The following is a 13698-nucleotide window of genomic DNA, read 5'->3' as shown; positions in this document are numbered from 1 at the left end:
AGCAATTTTTTTTTATTATCAAATACATAGGATGGATAATTCACTGAAATTCACTAAGCACTTACCCGGAAAGCACAGAAGCCGTTTCTGTGTTGGTGCAGGGACTTAGTGTGTAGTGCACAGTGCCCGCGGCCCTCCACGGGGTGCCGCCCTGTGCTGTGCTCCACCGTGCTCTGGACTACTTTGTCTCCCGACAATCCTGTCTAATTATACTTTAACAGTATTATGCTCAAGATCACAGAACTACTGGGTCACAAGTTCAGATACGGCTCCTTTTTGTGGTTTCTAGCCTCCTCCTTTCTTGGTCATGCCATACAACCTTCCAGAAACCTGGGGGCCACATCTGATTAAAGACCAGAGGGGAAACTGCGAGGTATTACTATACCATTTAATTTTCTAGAATAAAATATTGAATTTGATTTTAATAAACTTACTCAATTAACATGGAGGGGGAAATATCTTTTGCACCTTGAAGCTAGAGCCCTCCTGAAAGACACAAACCTGTGCCCCAGGAAATGATGGGAGCTGTCCTTCAGCCAGCATTTGATAAATATTTGCAGAATGCGCCAACCGCAGTCATCTCCTGACGAGCAAAGGAACAGCCTGAGGCTGGCTCAGAGGAACACTTTGGCTCCTTTCACTAGGAAAACTTGGAAAAGTGAAGAATAAACTCGACCACATTTCCCTGAGGCCCGGAGGCTGCCACAGGTAAAGTACAGTTTCCTGGCCACCGCTCCAGTAATGTTTTACTAAAAACAGAGAAATCTGAAGGATAAGAACAGGGATGGAAAACGATATCATATAATACAGTGTGCCTCAACAGCAACAACAAAAGGCTCTTATAAAACTTAAGGAAACTCAAGCCCTTGGGGGTGGGTGGAACAGTGGGCTATTGTCCTGTAGAAGGCATCAGAGAAGAGCGCTCATCCGGCTGACGGGAGCCTAGCTCACGCTTTGTTTGAGGTCTTTTTGGTTGCTGTGTGTAGAATGATGGAGAGAGGAGTGCTGGTGGGGTGGTGGGGGCAGTTAAGGAAGCAGCCTCAGCAGCAAGCCGTGACCTTGAGCAGAGGCAGCAGGATAAATGAGGGCAGGTGTGAGAGATGTGCTAAAGGTAGAGTCCCTGGCTTGCTGTTGGGTTGGATATGGAGGCTGAGGGGGAAGGGGAACCTGTCAATCTAGTTGTAAAGCCAGCAGCCAGGGCCACCATCACAGCAGCCTCCTGGCCCATGCAGGTTCGCATTGGATTCGGACAGTCGGTAAAGAAACAACGGAGCCACAAACTGATAGGCCATTTTCTTTAATTCTAGCTTGCACCCGGCGGGCAAGTAAAAACACACACTGGGCTTCAAAACCCACTCACATTCAGTGCTCACAAAGCCACTGACTTATCCGAGTTTCCTAGAATCAAAGGTTTCTAGCTCACCAGACTTATTCACCTCTGTTCCCCATCTCCTTCCTTATCCCAGATACAAACTCTACACAAACTGGCATCTCACTCAGCACTCTGCCATCTTGGCTGCTTATCCTGGCCACATAGCCTCTTTCTGCTCTCTGCTCTGCTCTCTCCTCTAATGATAATCTCAGGAGCCAAGAGCGCAAGCTCCTGCTCTGTCCCCATTTTATAGTGTAGAAATCCAAACTCTTAATCCAATATACAGAATAGGGAAGTCTCTAATACAAAGTCACTTCTCTGAGGCATGATTGGATTGTACCACCTCACATCAAAAAGGGTGGGAAAAGCTTAATCCCAAAACCAAGCCACAGGCTACAAGGATTCTCAACACACATTAATATCACCTGGGCGAAGGCCTCACGTGGGCAGCGCTATTTTTAACAAAGTGAGCATAATATATTTTATCTGCTCAACACTAGTTTTTGCCTGGAGCAACTATCAATAGATACATTTTCGAGAACAGCAAATACTGGGAAACAGGCTCTGGGCCAGGGGATGGTAATGGCCAACTCTGCTTTGGATGTACCGAATCTGAAGTGGTCAGGAGACATGCAGGTGGCTGGCCACGTTTGATGCCTGACTTTGGTGCCCTGAAACTGGTTTTCTTTTCACAAAAGTAGAAGTCCTTATACCTCCCTTACAGGCTCTTTTGGATTTGAGAAGCTGATCTGTGTTAGCTGTACGGAAGTGGTGAAGCAGTAAAAAGTGCAGGATACATCTATCGGAAAGGAGCATTCAGGCACACTTCAGACATTGCAAGTTTTATTTCAGAAGTCCGCAATAAAGTGAGCTGTAACATTTTTGATGGTGAAGAGTTTGTATTCTTTTTGTAAAAGAAACAAACAAAAAAACAAAACATCTATGAAACTCAATAAAAATGAAGCACTATAAAACGAGGTGCGTCAATCAGCAGGTAGAAATACCGGTTCCCAAAGACATCGAAGGCCAGCTGTGAGCAGTCAGCTTGGAATAGGAAAGCCCGCTGACTGACAGCAAACACATACCACATATACAGGGTGTGTGTGTGTGTGTGTGTGTGTGTGTGTGCGCGCATATGTGTGTAACTGTACTTTTCCATGTGTGTGTGTGTTCAGTCCACACAGGGGTAATGAGAACATCAGAAAGGAATGAGAAAAAAGTTTCTAAAATGAAAGCTAATGAGATAATCCCAGATCTGGGTGAGTGGTGAGCATATTTTAAATTCTTTACCCCTCTGATCAAAGTAAAAGGCAATATTTCAGATAGGGAGGGTTTGTGGGCTGTGCTCTGGCCAGTGTTGGAGATGAACAATGCTTTGAATACAGGGAGGACTTGATCATTAAGAGGGAGAGCAGAGAGAGTGTAGGGGAAAGAAGGATGAGCTGTGGGGTTGTCAAGTTTTCTCTCAGAGAGCCAGCCCCACCGGTGCCTGGCACAATGAGCGGGGCTCCGTCTGTCCTTCTGGAGGCCTTCCCGAGTATGCCTGGCTCTTTCAACTGTTGACCCTCCAATGTAAGGCAGTTATTGTTACCTTCCACTTGTCCCTGCATGGGTCTTTGTGACAGATGAAAACAGCTACAACAATACCTACATGGCTAATAGGTGATAGACATATAAACAGTTTCACTTATGAAAATATTTATTTATAAGTAAACACCATATATTTTATTTATTCAAAATTTTATTGACAATTTATATTCACTGATTATTATTGGGATTTTCTTCTTTTAAAGTTAAAAAATAAATTTATACTTTTAGTAAAAATACATTGACATTTTGATCACCAAAATTGTAATTCAATTACATTTTATTTGTAATCTTTTTTTTTTTTTAATTTACAGGAACAGACAAACAGGAAGAAAGAGAAATGAAAAGCATCAACTTGTTGCAGCACCTTAGTTGTTCATTGATTGCTTTTTTATATGTGCCTTGTCCTGGTGGCTCCACTGACTTTGTGCTCAAGCCAGCGACCTTGGGCTTCAAGCCAGAAACCTTTGGGCTCAAGCCAGCAACTATGGGGTCATGTCTATGGTTCCCCACTCAAGCTGGTAAGCCCACACTTAAGCTGGATGAGCCTGTGTTCAAGCTGGCAACCTCAGGGTTTTGAACCTGGGTCCTCAGCATGCCAGGCTGACATTGGATCGACTGTGCCACCACCTGGTCAGGCTATTTGTTAACTTTTAAATCTTAAATCTTTTCAATATCACTGACAGAGATTCAGATGCTTGTAATCATTCAAGCATCTTGTAGATTTTTCCCACTTTCAGACTTACAAAAGTCAAGGGCATACTGATACCTTTGATTTAGTCAGTGTAGATGATGGGACATATTTAACGATGTAATGATTTGTTTTGATTTATGTCTCTTGAGATGGTAGGCACACAGTCAGTGGTCTGCCTGTGGCCCAGGCCCTGTAAGTATCAGAGCTGGGCCTGCCCCAGGGCACACAGCTTTGTCCGGGAGACCTTGGGCTATGCTTTCTCTCTTTGCTTTTTATTAGAAACCCTGATATGGGGTTCTATCAACTTACAGGAATGCATATTCTAGTTTCATGGGTTCCTTTGTGCTTCAGATTGCTTCCCAGTGCAGGATGGAGCCCGCATGCCCAGCAGGGGGCCCTGCACCTGCTCTTTACTTTTTACTCACCTATCCTGCCAACCTCTGTGCAAACATCTGAACTGTTGCACTCTGGAGGGGCTGGTTGTTGTTGTTACTACCTGGTGCCCCTGCTCCTTCTGAGGATGTCGTCTGCTGCAGTTTCTCTTGGCATTTAGTGTTGCTAATGTGCTATTTGTGACTGGAGAGTCTTATCTCTTATTATTTATAGTTCCTCCTCTCCCTCCCAATCTGGAAGAAGCAAGAATGTGCATTTCAGAGAATTTTTAACAAGCTTGTTGGGTAGGAATTCCGTTTTGGGGATGGTTTTCATACACCCTCTTCCTTTATCTTGTCCAGAGTATTTTGTCCATGATTTCCCTCAGCAATAGGCTTCTCTGAAGAAGAATGTCAGAGGCAGTGTGAACCTGGACAGACACACCTGTTGAACATCAGACTCTTGCAAACTTTTGCTCTTTCACTGGCTTCTATTTTGAAGCAAAGTTCCCTTTTTTTTTTAAGCTTGAGGGCTGTGGTGATTCTCACACATTTCATAATGACATTAAGTTTTAGAGAGAGGAAAATTTTAAAATTTGGTCTAACCTCCCTTCATCTTTACTTAGAAGTTCCTATAAAAAATAGTAAAATGTTAGAGGTATTACTCTAAGCTGATTTTTAATCAGTGATTTGTTCCAAAACTGTTCATTTCAAAATATTAAATCTAGTTTTAAATCAATTTATCTTGAATCCAAGGTTTAATTGTAGATGATTAAGCAGCTAAATTGTGATAATTATAGAATAATAATACATTGTTATGGAATATTGTGCTGCCAATAAAAAAATCATCTTAGACTGTTTATTGACATATTTATAGAGAACAAGTGAGCTACAAAATAGTAATAATAATATGGTGATATTTTTGTAATGCTATTGATTTACAAGTATATGAAAGGACTACATTGAAATATTAACTCAAATCTTCTTTGAACAATAAGATTTTGAAGAATTTTTGTTATTTTTTAAAAATTTTGAGCTATTCTGTTTTTCTGTTTCTCAAGTTTAATGTATTGAGCATGAATCATTCTTTTTTTGTGACAGAGACAAAGAGAGGGACAGATAGAGACAGACAGGAAGGGAAAGAGATGAGAAGCATCAATTCTTCATTGTGGCACCTTAGTTGTTCATTTGATTGTTTTCTCATGTGCCATGACTGAGGGGCTACAGTAGACCTAGTGACCCCTTGCTCAAGCCAGCGACCTTGGGCTCAAGCTGGTGAGCCTTGCTCAAACCAGATGAGCCCGCACTCAAGCTGGCGACCTCAGGGTTTCAAACCTGGGTCCTCTGAGTCCCAGTCTGATACTCTATCCACTGTGCCATTGCCTGATCAGGCAAGCATGAATCATTCTTGACATTAGAACAATGTTATTTGTAAAAGAAACACAAGCCATATAAAATAGCTCATGAGTGAATTTCAAAACACTATCCTAATAACCTCCATTGGTGGAGGTTCTGGGACCAGCTCTTTGTTCCTGGTCTGATGGCTCCAGTGGAGAGGACAAGCTCACACTCAGAACTTTCCCATCCCTGTCCTGTGATATTTTTGAATATCGACAGTGAGACTGGGACCCTCTTCTGTCAGCACGAGCTAGTGGTGCTGATGCACTTGTCATCCTCCTTGACCGAGAGCCAGGGAAACACATAGCACTGTTTCCAGGTGGAATTCTTGCGTCCTAGGCAGAAGAATTTAGACAAACTATGGATTTTCAGAGCTACTTGAATTACCCAGATTGGTATTTATGTGTTTAGAATTTATACCTCTGGTCTCCACATCTCCTTCCCAGTAGAGAATTACCCAGATAATTACCTAGTCATGCAGCTGTGCAGACTTCTCCCCAAAGGTCATAAGCTTTGGCCCCACTGTCAAAAAACATATGTTTCTTATCCTCAGAAAGGATTGCTCTTGGCATTAAGTTCCAGTACTTAGCACTTGCAAAACTGAGATAAAACACATTGGCAGCTTTGGGACTTCTGCGAGCCAACAGCTAATACGACTTCAGTGAGGTTAAAGTGCTACATTCATTTTTTTTTTTGCCTTGTCCCACAGTAAACAATATTGAATCCATGACAACTTTTTAAAATACATGCAGGACTGTATTGTCCATGCTCAATCACAGTATCCCTCCTCTCATGGCAGTGGACAGTGATGGGGACAAGGTGAACATACACTGTCTTGAAGGCATAGCTTGAAATTACATTTTCCCCAAAATATATAGTATTGATTGGCTTTACCTCTTGCTGAGAAAACAAATGCAGATATATTTTCATTTAGTAATAATAACTTTACTTCCAGAGACTTTTAAAGACATAAAATACAAAAGTGTGTAAGATTTACGTAAAATGATATCTCCATTGTATATAATAGCAAAATAAATATAAATTATCATACAGTTACAGAAATTTTATCAAAAAGTTAAATTTTAAAGTATGGTAAAAATGTATAAGATACTTTTATCTAAAAAGAGATCTAAGAAAACAATTCCATTTACAATTTAAACAACAACAACAACAAAAAAAAAACCCCATATGGTACCAAGGAATAAATTTAACCAAGAAGGTAAAAGACATATACTCAGAGAATTATAAGATACTGAAAAGAAAAGGTACAGGTGATACAAATAAGTGGAAGTATCTACCAAGCTTATGAATAGGAAGAATTAACATTAAAATGTCCACACTATCCAAAACAACCTATACATTCAATGCAGTTCCAATCAAGACACTAACAGTGTATTACACAGAACTAGAACAAATAGTTTAAAAATTTATCTGAGGCCTGACCTGTGGTGGCACAGTGGATAAAGCATCGACCTGGAAATGCTGAGGTCACCGGTTCAAAACCCTGGGCTTGCCTGGTCAAGGCACATATGGGAGTTGATGCTTCCAGCTCCTCCCCCCTTCTCTCTCTCTCTGTCTTTCCTCTCTCTGTCTCTCTCTCTCCCTCTCTCTCTCCTCTCTAAAAATGAATAAATAAAATAAAATAAAAAATTTAAAAAAAGAATACCTATAGACTTTAGTTTAAAAAAAAAATTTATCTGAAAACACAAAGATCCCAAATACCTTCAGCAATCTTGAAAAAAAGAACAAAGTTGGAGGTATCACACTACCTAATAATATCAAACTATATTACAAAGCCAAAATTATCAAAACAACATGGTGCTGACACAAAATCAGGCATGGATTAATAAATGGAACAGACTAGAAAACACAAAAACAAACCTACACCTTTATGGTGATTTAATATTTCTCAAAAGAGCAAGAACATACAGTGGGGTAAAGACAGTCTATTCAATAAATGGTGTTAGGAAAATTGGACAGGTACATGCAAAAGAATGCAAAGAGACTTAAATGTTAGACTCAAAACCATAAAAACCCTAAAGGAAAGCATAGACAATAAAAGCTCAGACATTTCACATAGCAGTATTTTTTTTCTGACATATCACCTTTGGCAACAGAAATGAAAACCTAAAAAATATAAACAAATGAGACTCCAGCAAACTAAACTGTGCACAGCAAAGGAAACAATCAACAAAAAGACAGCCCACTGAATGAAAGAACCTATTTGCCAATGATACATCTGATAAAGAGTTAATATCCAAAATTTATAAAATATATAATGCAACACCAAATAAACAATCCAATTTAAAAAATGGGCAAAGGACTTGAATAGACACTTCTCAAGAGGACACACAGATGCCCACTAAACATATAAGAAGATGTTTAATGAAAACCATTAAAAATGCATTAGAAAAATGCCAATGAAAACCACAATGTGCTATCACCTTAAACCTGTCAGAATAGCTATTATCAACAAATCAACAAACAAGTGTTGGTGAGGATGTGGAGAAAAGGGAACTCTCCTGCACTCTTGGTGGGAGGGCAGACTGGTGCAACCACTATGGAAAACAGTATGGAGATTCCTCAAAAAATTAAAATGGAACTGCCTTATGACCCAGTGATTCCACTTCTGGGAATATATCCTAAGAATCCCAAAACACTGATTTGAAAGAATATATGCACCCTTATGCTCATTGCAGTGTTATTTACAATAGCCAAGATTTGGAAGCAGCCCAAGTAGCCTTCAGTAGATGACTAAATAAAAAACTGTGGTACATTTACACAATAGAATACTATGCAGGAATAAAAAAAAAAGTAAATCTTACCTTTTGTGACTGCATTTAAAGGTTTCTGGAGAGTATTAGGCTAATTGAAATAAGTAAGTCAGAGAAAGACAGGTACCATATCACTTAACTTACATGAAGAATATAATGAAAAAAATAAACAAAAAGTAGGAACAGGCTTACAATTACAGAGAGCAGACTGACAGCTGTTAGAGGGGAGGGAAGTTGGGCGGCTGAGTGAAATAGGTGATGGAATTAAACAACAACAACAAAATAACCACATAGACACAGAAACAGTATGGTGAACACACAATGCAATATACGGATGATGATTATATAATTGTACACTTGAAACCTATGTAGTTTTATTAACCAATGTAACCTTAATAGAGTCAATAAAAATATAAAAATACTTTTATCTACAGTATGCTTAGAAACAGTCTAAAAGAGAATAAGCAGAATAAGAATAATACTAGGTGAATAGCTCACTAAAGCAACTCTGATAATGAGATGGAGTTGAATTTTGTGTTCTCTTTGTCAGTTCTCTGAACTGGTTAATCCTTTAACACTTGTTTTCTGGGCATCCATTGTGTGGTAGGTGCCCTTCCAGGTGCCGGGCATGCAGCGGGGTCTAAAGCAGAGATCTGACTCCATGGAGTTAATATTCTTGTTTGAGGTTAGGGGACACAGACAGTAAGTCATTGAATAAATAATATACATTATACAATTAGATTGAGGACCAGTGCTATGGAGCAAAGTCAAGCAAAGTAAGGTGAATTGGAGAGCTGATGGAGTTGGCAGTCACTATTTTAAATAAAGCAGTAAGAAGCCTCACTAAGAAGGTCACATTTCTACCATGACCTGTGGGGAGGGGTGACCTCTACAGACATCTGGGGCAAGTTCTTGACACAGGGGCAGCACATGTGGGGGTGTGTCCAGGGGGCTGAAGTACAGTGAGTGGGCTGCAGAAGAGGTAGAGATGAGCTCAGAGGATAGGACCTTGGTGTCATTGTGAGTGAGGTAGGTGTCTTCAGAGAATTGGAGCAGAGGGACAGCTATCTCCCTGAGGTCCCTCTGGCTTCTGAGTAGAGGATAGATAAGGTGGGAAGTGATATGTAAACTGAACAGGAGATGATGGTCCCTGTGCAATGGCAGCAGGGATTGGGTTCTGGTGCATTTTAAAGATTTAGGCAAGGATTTGCTACTGGATTGGATGTGGGGTGTGAGGAAAACAGAATAAAGGATAACTGAGATTTTTGAGCTGCATCAGTGAAAATATGGTGATAACAATAAAGTAAAAGAGGGGGGGAAGGAGAGGGGGAAATAAGCAGTTCTATTTTGGAGATGTTAAGTTTAGATGCCCAGTGGACACCCAAGTGGGTAACTGGGTCATCAGTTAGAAACTTGTGTCCTGAGCTCAAGGGAGAGGTGCAGGCTGAGGATAAAAATCTAAGAGTTTTATTTTATTATTTTATTTTATTTTATTTTTTATTTTATAGAAAAAGAGATGAGAATCACCAACTTGTAGTTGCGGCACTTTTAGTTGTTCATTGATTGCTTTTCATATGTGCCTTTACCCAGGGGCTCCAGTCAAGCTGGCGACCTTTTGCTCAAGCCAATGACCATGGGATCATGTTTGGTGATCCCACGCTTAAACCAGTGACCCCCATGGTCAACCTGGTGAACCTGCACTCAAGCTGGCAACCTTGGGTTTTGAACTTGAAACATCAGTGTCCCAGGTTGAAGTTCTATTCACTATACCACCACCAGTCAGGTTAGGTTAGGAGTTCTTACAGTATAAATGGTTTTCAAAGTGATGAGATTGAATGATATCACCTGAAATGTGAGCATGATTAGGAAACAGAAGCTCATTATGCAGAGAAAAGGGAAAACACAATAAACCAAACTGAGAAGGGAAACCAAGAGGCTGGAAGCTAAGTGTCAAAGTGCTTAAGGAATGGGGCATGACCAGCTGCATCTGGCAATGCTAACAGGTCAAGAAGGTCCCCTGAACATGGGCTTAGTAGTGTGGACAACATCAGCTAATGGAAGGATTGATAAAGTGGCAGGGCCATCTGAACTTGACTCACATACCCCTGATTTGAGCATGCTCATGAGAAAACGAGAGGAGGAAGTGAGATTTCTTTTCGTGGGGAATATGAGATCATGACAGAGATTTTCAGATGGGAGAAATTGTATGATATTTACATGATGATATGAATGATCCAACAGAGAGATAAAATAAAAAGATATTCTACCAATAGCCACAACAAATGCTAATCTAACAGCTTGCCAAGGCAAAGACCTCTTGATCAGCACAGGACAAAAATGCAAGCTCAACAGGTCAATTCCTGGAAGTGTGAGCCTGTCAGTCATACTGAGTAGGAAGTGTGTTCTCCTGAATCCTGCCACATCTCTGCCCCTGACTTGCTGTGGAACCTGGATATATAATTGGCTTTTCATTGTGTCTGTTCCTTCAACTACCTTCCCCACTCACACATCCCACGGTAACTTGCTGAAGGACCCCAGTAGGCTGTTGCACACAGCTATCAGTACGCAGCCAATGAGTGTGGGTCTGTGTCCACACTCCGTGTGAGCCAAGTGCAGGTCCCCATCGGAAAGACTGCAAAGTCTCTGTGCTCAGTTGGGAGACAAAACCTTGGAAGCAGTGAAGTCTTATCCAACATCTTGAGGAAGTTTTCATAAAACTCTAGTATCACTATCATATGAAATACAACTGCCTACTTATGGACTTAAAAGAGAATTCAGAATGGTTTTAGGTCAAGTGAATGTCTAACTGTGAATGAAAAAAAGGGTGAGACTTTACAGGACTTTTGTCTTGGAGTTATTCATAGTTTCCCTGAGAAGCATTTATTGTTTATGTGTGGTTTAATATGAGCAGAAAAAGTTGAAGTTGGTGGGGAGGGGAGACTAAGAGGCTCATTATTTTCTATTCTGAATGGCGCTCTTTGACAAAGGCTCACTCCTGTTATATCTTTGATTCTGTTATTTATCGCTCCATATGTTGCTGTTTTGCTCACTGCTTTTCTTATCATTGCATGACCTTGAACAAGTCACCTAACTTCTTTGAGAACCACTTCTGTGATCTTTAAAAGGGGCATAGTACAAAAGACTTCACAGGATTGTAGAGAAGATTAAAATTTGGTGAGTTTTATAAAAAGCACTTTGTGAAGTGTAAGGGCCATATAACTATTGGTTCTATTTTTCAATGAATATTGATGTTCTCATGATGTTATAGGAAAGAAAAAATGGAACATTTGGAGTATAGTTTAACTGTAAGCATGGCTCAGAATGAGGCTCAGATGTACTCAAATGGAAGCTCTGCATGCCGGCTGAATCCAGAAAGTGATTTTGTTTATAGGTGAAAAATCTATCAATAGACCATGCCCATTTGAGACAGCTCTGCAGAGGACTTTATACTCCTGGTATAGAGCAAGCCATGCATTTCTCTGGACATCAGGCTCAGCATTACCCAGAGGGAGCTCTCTTCCCTGCTGGCCACAGGTTGGCAGATCCACATCCTGAAGTATCCCAAGTCACCCTACTTACAGGGAGAAAGACAGGACTACCCTGACCCTGCTTCTTTGGTCCAGCTCCCTTGTACTTTTTTCCTGGCTGATGGATCAAGTAGAGAAAAGTAAGTAGCTTTTCTAATGATGAAACTGATTTTTTTTTAAATCCCAGAGCATATAGCACAAAAGTTCAAGACTAAAAAAATAAGCCAAAATAAAATAGTTACACATATTTTAAAGGCATTGACAACTACTTTACAAATATGTATTTATAGTACACTAATAGTTCCTAACTTCTCATTCTTTATAAATTAAGATTGTTCTAGATATTACTCCAGTTCTAGTTTAGCCATTTGTAGTTCAGTCTACTTTGGCACTAAATTTATTGAGAAGCTGAGCATTTCTAACAACAAATGTATTTAGGAGCCTAATTGATGATTAGCAAATAATTCTTATATGCCCACTTTGTGATTTTGGGGTTAATAGACAGGACAAACTTCTGCAGCTTTTTCTGAACTCTTTTATCAAGATTGCTTTACTTAATATTCATGAATTTCCCAAATGACTTTAAAGATAATTTGATCTTTACAAAAATGGGAGAAGAGGAAGACTCAGAAAAGCGTATTCTGAATTACTTCTTAGAGAGGTCAGTGGGGACATTTTTATTCCTTCAAAGTCCCCTCTCTCTTTCAAGTACACATTCTTTTTTTTTTTTTTTTTAATTTTTGCCTTTTCATACCCAGCTAGGTAGCATGGCTTAAAAAAAAAGTTATCGGGCCTGACCTGTGGTGGCACAGTGGGATAAAGCGTTGACCTGGAACACCGAGGTCACCGGTTCGAAACCTTGGGCTTGTCCGGTCAAGGCACATATGGGAGTCGAAGCTTCCTGCTCCTCCCCCTTCTCTCTCTCTCTGTCTCTCTCTCACACTCCTCTTTCTCTAAAAAATCAATAAATAAAATATTAAAAAAAAAGTTATCACAGTCATTAACTCAGCAAATATTTACTAAGTGCATCCTATGTTCTGGGCACCATGCTAGAACGGGCACTAAGATAGCATATCACATGGTCTGGCAATGACATCACAAGATTGGGTGTGAGGAAAATTGGAAACTGCCTCAAACTCAGCCGTGATGAGGTGACTTCCTGGAGAAAGTGACATTAAGCTTGAGACCTGAAGGATGCACAAGAATTAGCAAGGGGATAAGGATGAGAAAGGAATGGAGTAAGGACAGGGCTTTCCAGGAGAACCAGGCACATGCCTAGGACTGCACAGAGCTGTCAATGTGGCCGCCTTGGGGTCCGATTGGAGGATATGAGAATGGGAGGCTGGGACGTGGGCAGGGACGTGTCCCGGGAGGTGGCATGTCAGATTAATGAGGCAGAACTTCATTCTGAGTAAACAGAATGTGGTCACCATAATTTAGGTAAAAGCTGGGAGTAACTTAACCTTGGGTGCCGATGACAGAAATGATGGAGAAAGTGGCTGATTTGAAAGATAGGAACAGAATGGCCAGGGCTTGGGGATCAATTGGTCTGATTCGGGCCTCAAGTATCAGGGCCTACTTATAGGAAGGAGGCAGTTCTAAGGTCCAAGACGTTGAGTCCCACCATGATCACTTTGAGTTTGCTGTCGTGTGGTGGTAACACTGGCATGTGGGTGCAAACAGGGCTTGTGCTGTGTTATTTGCCACAAATTCTCCACCTTGCCCTAGGAGGCAGACACCCACAGCTAATCAGTGACTGAGTGAGTAAATGAGTACATGAATGGATGAAAAATCCAGGTAAGAACGGTCAGCTGGAAGTTTATGAAACAAACATAGAGAGAGATCTAGACTGCTGTGCCTATTCAGGGAAGTCTCTAAAATGGGCATCACTTTGAGGCTTTGTTGTGAGAAGAAAAGGCAACTGTGGGCAGGACCGTAGCCAGCCTGATATTAAAGGGGCCAGAAGAGAAAGGGG

Source organism: Saccopteryx bilineata, chromosome 6 (assembly GCF_036850765.1).
Source record: "Saccopteryx bilineata isolate mSacBil1 chromosome 6, mSacBil1_pri_phased_curated, whole genome shotgun sequence".
NCBI classification, from domain to species: domain Eukaryota; kingdom Metazoa; phylum Chordata; class Mammalia; order Chiroptera; family Emballonuridae; genus Saccopteryx; species Saccopteryx bilineata.
This window is presented reverse-complemented; position numbering follows the sequence as displayed.